This window comes from Psammomys obesus, unplaced genomic scaffold, assembly GCF_907164565.1.
Source record: "Psammomys obesus unplaced genomic scaffold, mPsaObe1.curated_primary_1811, whole genome shotgun sequence".
Classification (NCBI taxonomy): Eukaryota; Metazoa; Chordata; class Mammalia; order Rodentia; family Muridae; genus Psammomys; species Psammomys obesus.
In genome coordinates this window covers 43,130,170-43,138,612 of record NW_026596051.1, presented here as the reverse complement: position 1 = coordinate 43,138,612, position 8,443 = coordinate 43,130,170, and the positions used below count along the sequence as shown (strand labels likewise).

At 36.5% G+C, this 8,443-nt stretch overlaps 1 pseudogene; it reads right to left on the bottom strand.

The window, feature by feature from the left end:
* Positions 1-6,579: 6,579 nt before the first annotated feature.
* LOC129688825 (glucosamine 6-phosphate N-acetyltransferase-like) lies at positions 6,580-7,083 on the bottom strand (annotated as a pseudogene).
* Positions 7,084-8,443: the final 1,360 nt, after the last annotated feature.

Here is an 8,443-nt window from a genome sequence, read left to right as displayed (position 1 = left end):
AGGACATTTCTTCTTAGTTTTGTAATTGGTTTTTAAGTGAAAAGGCTACTTCCAACATCAAGTCCAGGTAAAGATATCAAAAGTTCTGTTACTTTATCTCTTCCTTCTTGAAGCTTGACACTATCCTATAGAATACATCTGTTGGGAAAGTTAACCCTCGAGGGAATATCTATGGAGCCAGATCATTCTGCACATTAGGGCGATTTCTAGCTCCAATAGGCTGATTACTTTTAGTGCCTACAAACCTCAAAGCAGCACATTGGCTTCAACAAAAGAAACTTATTACATACAGGCAGGGATGGTGGAAACATGAGACCAAGCTGTAGACGAGTCTGATTCTTTTAAATCCCATTCCTCGGCTTCTAAAAGGCCATCTTCTGGTGGGACCACAAGGTACTTCTTTTGTCTCTATATACTCTTCCGCTAAAATGGTACTTATTATGTGTAATTAAGATTGAGTCACATGAGCTTGTCTTCCACTTCGTAAATACCTTGCCTGTAAATACAGTGACATACTGAAGTACCAGAAGGAAGACTCTATTATACATTTTGATGGGACATAATCACATCTGTACTGACACATACATCTAGAAAAAGGTCTGGTTTGTTTTTGTTGAGTTATAAAGAAACATGTGCTCAACACTAAGTATAACCAGTATATTTTTAAAAACCAGTATATATTTTAAAAAGTATATTTTTAAAAAATATTTTTAAAACAACGACAATAAAAATAATAAACCAGAACACATGAAGTTAGGAGGACAGCTTAGTTAAAGGTACAGGAAAGCAATTGGAGGAAAAGGGGTTGAGGGTAGATTTAGTCAACACTAATTATATGCCTATAAAAAATTCTCAATAAAAATGTAAAACAAGTGAAGGGCCTGTAAGATCACAGTGAGATGATCCAGTGGGAAAACCATTGCCAACAAACTGAGGACCTGCATTCAAGCCTTACAAACATGCTGAAATTTAAGAGCCAGCTTCCACAAGTCTTCTGAATTCCACTTGAGCACCATGGCATATATGTAACACACACACATACACACACACACACACACACACACACACATTAAATATATAAGTAAATAAATAAGTGTTATTTTTAAATTACCTGTGAAAATAAGATGTATAAAACAGAGCCAATAATAACATGTAAGTGTATATTTTATTAAATACCCACGTCATTCCTTTTTATCTAAGAAGCAAAAAGTGTGCTCAGGTCCTGTATTGTAATGTAATATATAACATTACTGGTCTGTATTTTATTTAAGATACAATCTTCTTTTCAAAAATCAAGTTTCTGGTTACTATTTTTATCTGATAAGAGTAATATAAACACATTTTAAAATGTATATCATTTACACTGAAATTGATCAAATTTGAAGGGAAAGAGATAACTAGTCTTTGTTATTAGGAATAAGAATTTCATGTGTTCTACTGTAGAAGGCATGAAGACAGTATGACCTATCTTTGTCCTAAAATAGTAATGAAATTCAGGAAATTTAATTACGTGGAAAGATTGCAGAGGCAGATCAGGGATCTGTGGAAAGCTGCTTGTTTGGCAAGCAGCAAACATGTTTTCACCCTGCCCTTTAACTTGAAAATAACAGGATGTTTTGCCAAGATCCTTTAATTTGTTTGTGTGATCTTGGACCATTCCTGCTATGCAGAGAGTCGGTCTAAGAAAAAAAGTTTGACTGCTCCATGAACCCATTCCTTTGGTGTGGAATAAACTGGGCTGCTGCAGCGTTTACAGACAATCCTCTCCAGCTGATCCCTTCAAACCTCACTCCCACTCAGGTACTGCTGATTTTGTCAGCTCCTTCAGGGACCTGGTTTTGAGATAGTAGTATCAGAAGCCACACCCATAATGCTTCACTGATGTAACTGCCTAATCTTGAGCTGAACAAAGGATGATTCAAATATACATGCTAAAGTCAACCAGGGAAAGGCCACAAACCCCCTTCCTCCAAAAATTCTACTGTGTATGCAGGAATATTAAAAGTAAGAAAAATCATCTTCTTACTGAAAGGCCACACTACTTGGTAATCTAATACCAAAAAGTCAGCCTTAAAAACATACAGAGTAAGCATGATATATTAAAAATATTTACATATGTACCTATACATATATGCATGTAACAAAATTAATTCAAAAAGAATCCATAAAATTGCAAGAATGCAAGGGATACTATATGGCAAGATATGGATAGAGAAAAGGTAAGGCAGAAATAAGTACCTTATAATATACAGAAGTAAAAAGTAATTTTTCAAAGTTTTGTCTAATGCCCTTCTGCCTTTCAGTGCAGAACGGCATCTTTGAGTTTCCTCTAAAACTTAAGGAAAGGGCAATGTAGTCCATGATGCTTTTCTGATGATAAAGTGTTTTTTTCCCTCCATTTCCAGTTATAAGCAGACTGGAATAAGACAGTGTCCTTAGAACAAGATTGTCCATTATCAGTAATGGAATTAAATAATGCATGAAGCATTATAATTGTAATAATAAGTATGCATTAAAATCTCTAACTATGAAAAAAACACAGTAGAATTAACTGACATTTTGAAGACAATAGCCCATTGTATTGTTTGAAGAAATTTATAGCAGTTATTTTCAATTTAGAAGAAGTATGACTCCATGTACATTCTCATGTATCAATTTTATATTTTAAATATTTTCCAAGTTCTAATTAGTTTATTGTCCTCCCTGCTATATATTTTTATTAATTTATTCTGTGTCTATCTTTTACTGTGTTATCTTTTTCTGTGTTTATCTGTGTTTACTTTATTACATTTGAGCTCCAAAGTTACGATATTTTTTTCCATGCCTACATCTATGAGAATTTTATTCCCATGTCTGAAGAATGAAGACTGGCCCATCCCCAGTTTCCTCTCTTCTTGGAGAGTAAAACTCTTTGCTCCAAGGCATGATTTCTCTAAGCTCTGGGGGATTGGTGAGTTTGATTACAACTCCTGGTCTTCAAAGCCGTCTCATTATTTATAGACTGGGTGGAAGCTGGGCAGAAGAGCAACCAGGATTCAATAAGATGTTTCCTGGGGCTTTGGTTAAATCAGAATGCTGGGTGTGAAGTCCTGACACCTGAGTCAGGAGGATACTAGAACCTGCTGCCACGTGCAGGTGATCCTGGACACCCGCTTCATGCGTGATGAAAGGGGTCCTCCAAAACCCATTACTCAAGGGTAGCTCCAACAGGTGGTCAAGGCCAAGGTGATAAGAAATTTTTTTAATTTTTTTTTTTACAATCTTTTCATTGTATATTCTGATTGTATCCCCCTCATTCAATTCCTCCCAGTCCCACCTCTCTCCCCTTTCCCCCAACCCTTCCCCTAGTCCACTGAAAAGGGAGTTCTCCTTCCCTGATATCTGGCCTTAGCTTTTCAACTCTCATCAGGACTGCCTGCATCCTCTTCCTCTGTAGTCACATTGAACGTGCAAGTGACCAAAGATTATGGAACTAAAAAAGATCGTCCTGAGTGAGGAAACCCAGAAACAGAAAGACACGCATGGCATGCACTTACTTAGAAGCAGATATTAGCAGTATAATATTGGTTAATCATACTAAAATCTACAGACTCACAGAAGTTCAACAAAGAGGACCCTAGGGATGATGCTTAAATCTCATTTAGAATTGCAAATGGGGTAGACAGCAGAAGAGGTGGAAGAGAGGGAACAGGATGGGAGCCTACTGTAGGTGGTTCTCTGAAAGGCTCCACCTGACAGGGTATGGATGCAGAGACTCACAGCAAAACTTTAGGCATAGTGCAGGGATTCTTATGGAAGAAGGGAGAAAGGATAGAAAGACATGGAAGAGAAAGGAGCCCCACAGGGAGACCAACAAAGTTAAAAATCTGAGCCCGGGGTCCTGCAAAGACTGATGTACCAACCAAGGACCATACATGGAAAGGACCTAGACCTCCTGCTCAGATGTAGCCCATAGGCAGCTCAGTCTTGAGCCATATTTCCAAGCATCTGCCTGTGAGTCCCAGTTCACTGTCTAATAGAAACAATTCAGTAGTTTCTGCTCCCAGAAACAATGCTTTTTTTTTTATTAATTTTAGTTTTTATTTATTCACTTTGCAAACTGGCAGTAGTCCCCTCTGCTCTCTGCTCCTTGCCCCACCCTCCCTGCCTATGTTCCTATCCCCCATCTCCTACTTCTTAGAAAAGGGGGGCCACCCCACCCTAGAAAGTTGCATGAGGACTAAGCACATCCTCTTCCCCTGTGGCCTGATAAGGTAGCCTCAATCTTATAATATTGTGTGGCCATTAAAACAGTAATGTCAGCCTGGATATCTGCTAGAGACTAAAAGGATGGCTACTTTTCCAGAGGACCCAATTTTGATTCCCAGCACCAACATAGTGGCTCACAGGTACCTGTAACACCAATTCCAGGAAATATGACGCCCTTATTTGCCTGGTTGGTCACTAGACACGCATGTGGCACAACGATACATGCAACCAAAATGCCCATACACATGAACATGAAATGAAAGCACAAAATAATGAGAACCAGCAACGTTCTCATGATGTTTATATTAATTTATAGCTAGTGCAGTTACCAAACAGTGCAAAACAAATATGGTTAGGCATCTTCAGAACACCACGAGATGATGTAAAGAAGCAAATCGTTAGCAGCCGCAGTGAACCTTGTGTACATTGTCTGTTGTATAAGGTAATGCAGCTAAACCAGGAGATCTTGAAAAGAAGATCTGAACCAGTGTTACTTTGTAAGTCAAGTTGACCTAGAGAGTTACATTTTTAGCACTCAGAAGGCTTCACACTATTTTATTGATTAGGATTGGATTCAGAAACACTGTAAATGTAGATACAAAGATATTTGGATAATTATATGAGATCCTCCTCTTCTACTCTCTAGGGGAAAGATATTGGGTGGGGGGAAGAAGTAGAGTGGGATCAGGAGGAGAGGAGGCAGGGTATGCAGCCAGGATACAAAGTGAGTAAATTGAAATAAATAATAATAATAGAATAATAGAAAAACCTTATTATATATTATTTAAAAATATCTAAATGATTTATTTTATTTGCTCTTGTTAATATAAACAATGTTGATGGACAAAATATTATAATTATTTTCAATTTGGGCTCATGTGATTACCTAAAACATGATGGAGTAAGTTGTATAATCATTCTAAATGCAAATCATTTATTTAAGAAATAATTTGTATTTGTTTAATTCAATCAAATCACCTTTATGTGTGTCAAGAGAGCCTATCTTTTCATCAGTGTTCCCACCAATAATATAAACAGATTCATGGATTTTTTTTCCCCAAACTTTAAAGATTTCTCGATATGGCACTTTATGAAGTCGTTAGGTAAAAACAAAATTTAATACCTGAAATGAAAATTATATGATCCTAGCTCTAAAATGTGCATTTTCGCCAACAAAATTTGTTGAACACATTGTGTTTTTATTTAACTTATATTTCAAAGAAATATAGAATATAATAATAGTTGTCATAACACTTTCCTAGACTGTTTCTAATGTCTTTACCTTATTTATTTTTCAAAGAAACCTCATAGCAACAGGAGAAACCATTTATTTTCATTGTTGTAGAGATACTAAGATTATTCTCTCTATGAACTCTAAAACATCTGGGATGTTCAGTGTATGTGTGGCTAAGACATAACAAAAAGATTCCTGTTGAAATCAATGATATCTGTATACAGTTCCAACTTCATGATGTAACACATATTGTAAGATGTAGGAAGAGTGTGAGAGCATTTCAGACACTTGAGATAGATTGACAGCTTGCGTGTTACTTCCATAAGGGACTGTACTCTTCTGTGTAGAATTTATAAAAATATCTCAACTTGACTGTGCGGAACAGAATCACAGAGCTATGGCCTTATGTTTGCCACACAAGTTGCCTATAAACTGATGGATTGATTTTAATTTGACCTTGGCAGCTTTTGTTACCCTCTGCGGTATTAGTCTTGCTCTGCTGCAGACCTTTTCCTTGAACTCTGATTTTGGACACTAGCCTTCTTCTAAAGATTTGTCTCCGGGGCCTGAAGCAAGCTGTCAGTCATAAGTTTGTAGGCCATGACCGATATGGAGTGCCAAATCAAAGCCTTTAGTCATTTTGCCAATTCCATCTTTTAAAAAGGAGATACAATCTTTGTCTAAAAGTGTAGTCCATAGTCTATGAACTATGAATTTTGTATGAAAAAAAGAAAAACTTAAGCAATAAAGTTACTCCTAATTGAATAATGATATTACAAGGGCTTTATGTAAAAACAGTTTGCACATGATTCATGATTATGCTTCATTTACGTCAGCATTTTTAATATAAACAAGTTTAATGTAATAACATGGAATGCCAAAGATTAGAAACCATCATTAAAAAAGTATCATTCTTCTACTTAAAAAATCATTTAAATAAATAAAACAGGACAGTGATCAGAGTAATAGTTCCATTATAATCACATTAAATAGAAAGGCTACTCTCATTTTAAAGATGTAAAAAGGGCAGCACCACACATTTTTCGTGACTCAAAGGCTTCAGATATGCATGGTAAGGAGAAGCTCCACTGAGGAGCTCATTCGCTGATGGAAAGGACCCTGGGTCTCTGGTCTCTGTACCCGCATTGGATTATTCTATCATTTGACAGATGAGCAAGTGGTATGGAATGCTGCTTCCTTCTGCACTCATCACTAACAACGACATCTTCTCCCTGTCTCAGCAATGAGCGGATTAATTTATTCTATTGTCAGAGTTGCTGTGGCAACAGTCTCTTCTAGGGGCACAACTTCCACAACTGTAACATGGTGACCCCCAACTTCCTCGTATGCTCAAAGAGTCCAGGAGCCCTTTGGGGCTGATGATGCCAGTCTCTGTCAATTGCCCCAGAACCTTTAAAAAACAAAAATAAACAAAACAAAACAATTCCTTTATTGGAGTCTGCCATACAAAGAAGCCTTAAAACCAAGCCTTCTCCGGGATGTGTTGGAGAAATGGCTGGAGAAAGTGGACCCGTCTTCTTACTCCAGGCCACTTCCTTGAGCAGACGTGGGTCAAACTTAGGAGTTTCCTCATTTTTCATCTGACCAGTGAAGTCTGACCAGTGCATGCTCCTCCCAGCGTTCTGTCTCCTTATGTCAGCATTTTATATTCACCTGATATAAAAAAAATAAGTGAAATGTTGGACATTTATGAAATAATTCATTATCAATGAAGTGAAATATATGTAACTAAATTAAATCTTACGTGTATTGAATTTCTAAAATTCTGTTTTAAGTAAAACCACATATATATTATATATATGTATAATTTACTATGTTTGAGTTGTCATTATACATTTTTTGATTCTTTGTGGTATTATTTTGCTGCTTCCCTTTCTGAATAATAATTTTATTCACATTTATTACCTACTAAAATCATTATTTAACACAGTGCTTCATTAATTTACTATTAAGACTTTAAAAATGTTTGGGGGTATTTTCAACAAATGTTTTATATATATGAGTAATTTGATACTATGGGTAATTTGAAATTTTATTATCATTTGGTAACATTATCATTTTAGTATGTATTTGTTCTAGGTTCTTTCTATTACTGTGATGAACACCATGACAAAAAACATCTTGAAGAGAGAAGTGTTTATTTGGCTCACAAGCCCACCTCAGAGTCTATTATTGCTGGAAACTGAGGCAGGTTCTTAAGGCAGATATCTGGAAATAGAAACTGAGTTAGAACCATGGAGCAAGAGCTGCTTATTGCCTTGTTCCTCATTGCCCATTGCTTAGACAGTTTGCTTTGAATATTTTAATTCAAATTTAGTTTTATAATTTATTCACTTTGCATCCCTACTGTAGCTGCCTCCCTCATCTCCTCCTGGTCCCACCCTCCTTCCCTCTTCCCCTCTCTTCCCCTCCCCTATTTCTCAGAAAGGCTAGCCCTCCTCCCCTACCTTCTGACTCTTACCTATCAAGTTTCATTAGGACTGCCTACATCTCTTATTAATGGGAGCAGGGGCTGTCTCTCACATGGACTCCGTTTCTTAATCTTTGATTAATTCCCCCTGGGGTATCTCCAGGCCACAAAGGAAGAGGGTGGAGACAATCCTGATAAGATTTGCTAAAAAACAAACAAACAAACAAACAAACATAAAAACCTAATTTATGGCATAAGTTTTGAATATTGATACAACTCTCTAACACCATTCCTTGAAATCTGAGCATGCTTTCATCTCTGTACTTTTTTTAATATAAATTTTTGTGTAGAAAAATTAGTTTTCATACAATACATTCAGTCACGATTTTTTCTCCCCTGTGTCTTACAAATATTTGCCACCTTCTAACCCATTCAACTCCAAGTTCTTTCTATCTCCCTGTCTTTACAAAGTAAAGAGAAAAAAGAAAGAAAGAAAGAAAGAAAGAAAGAAAGAAAGAAAGAAAGAAAGA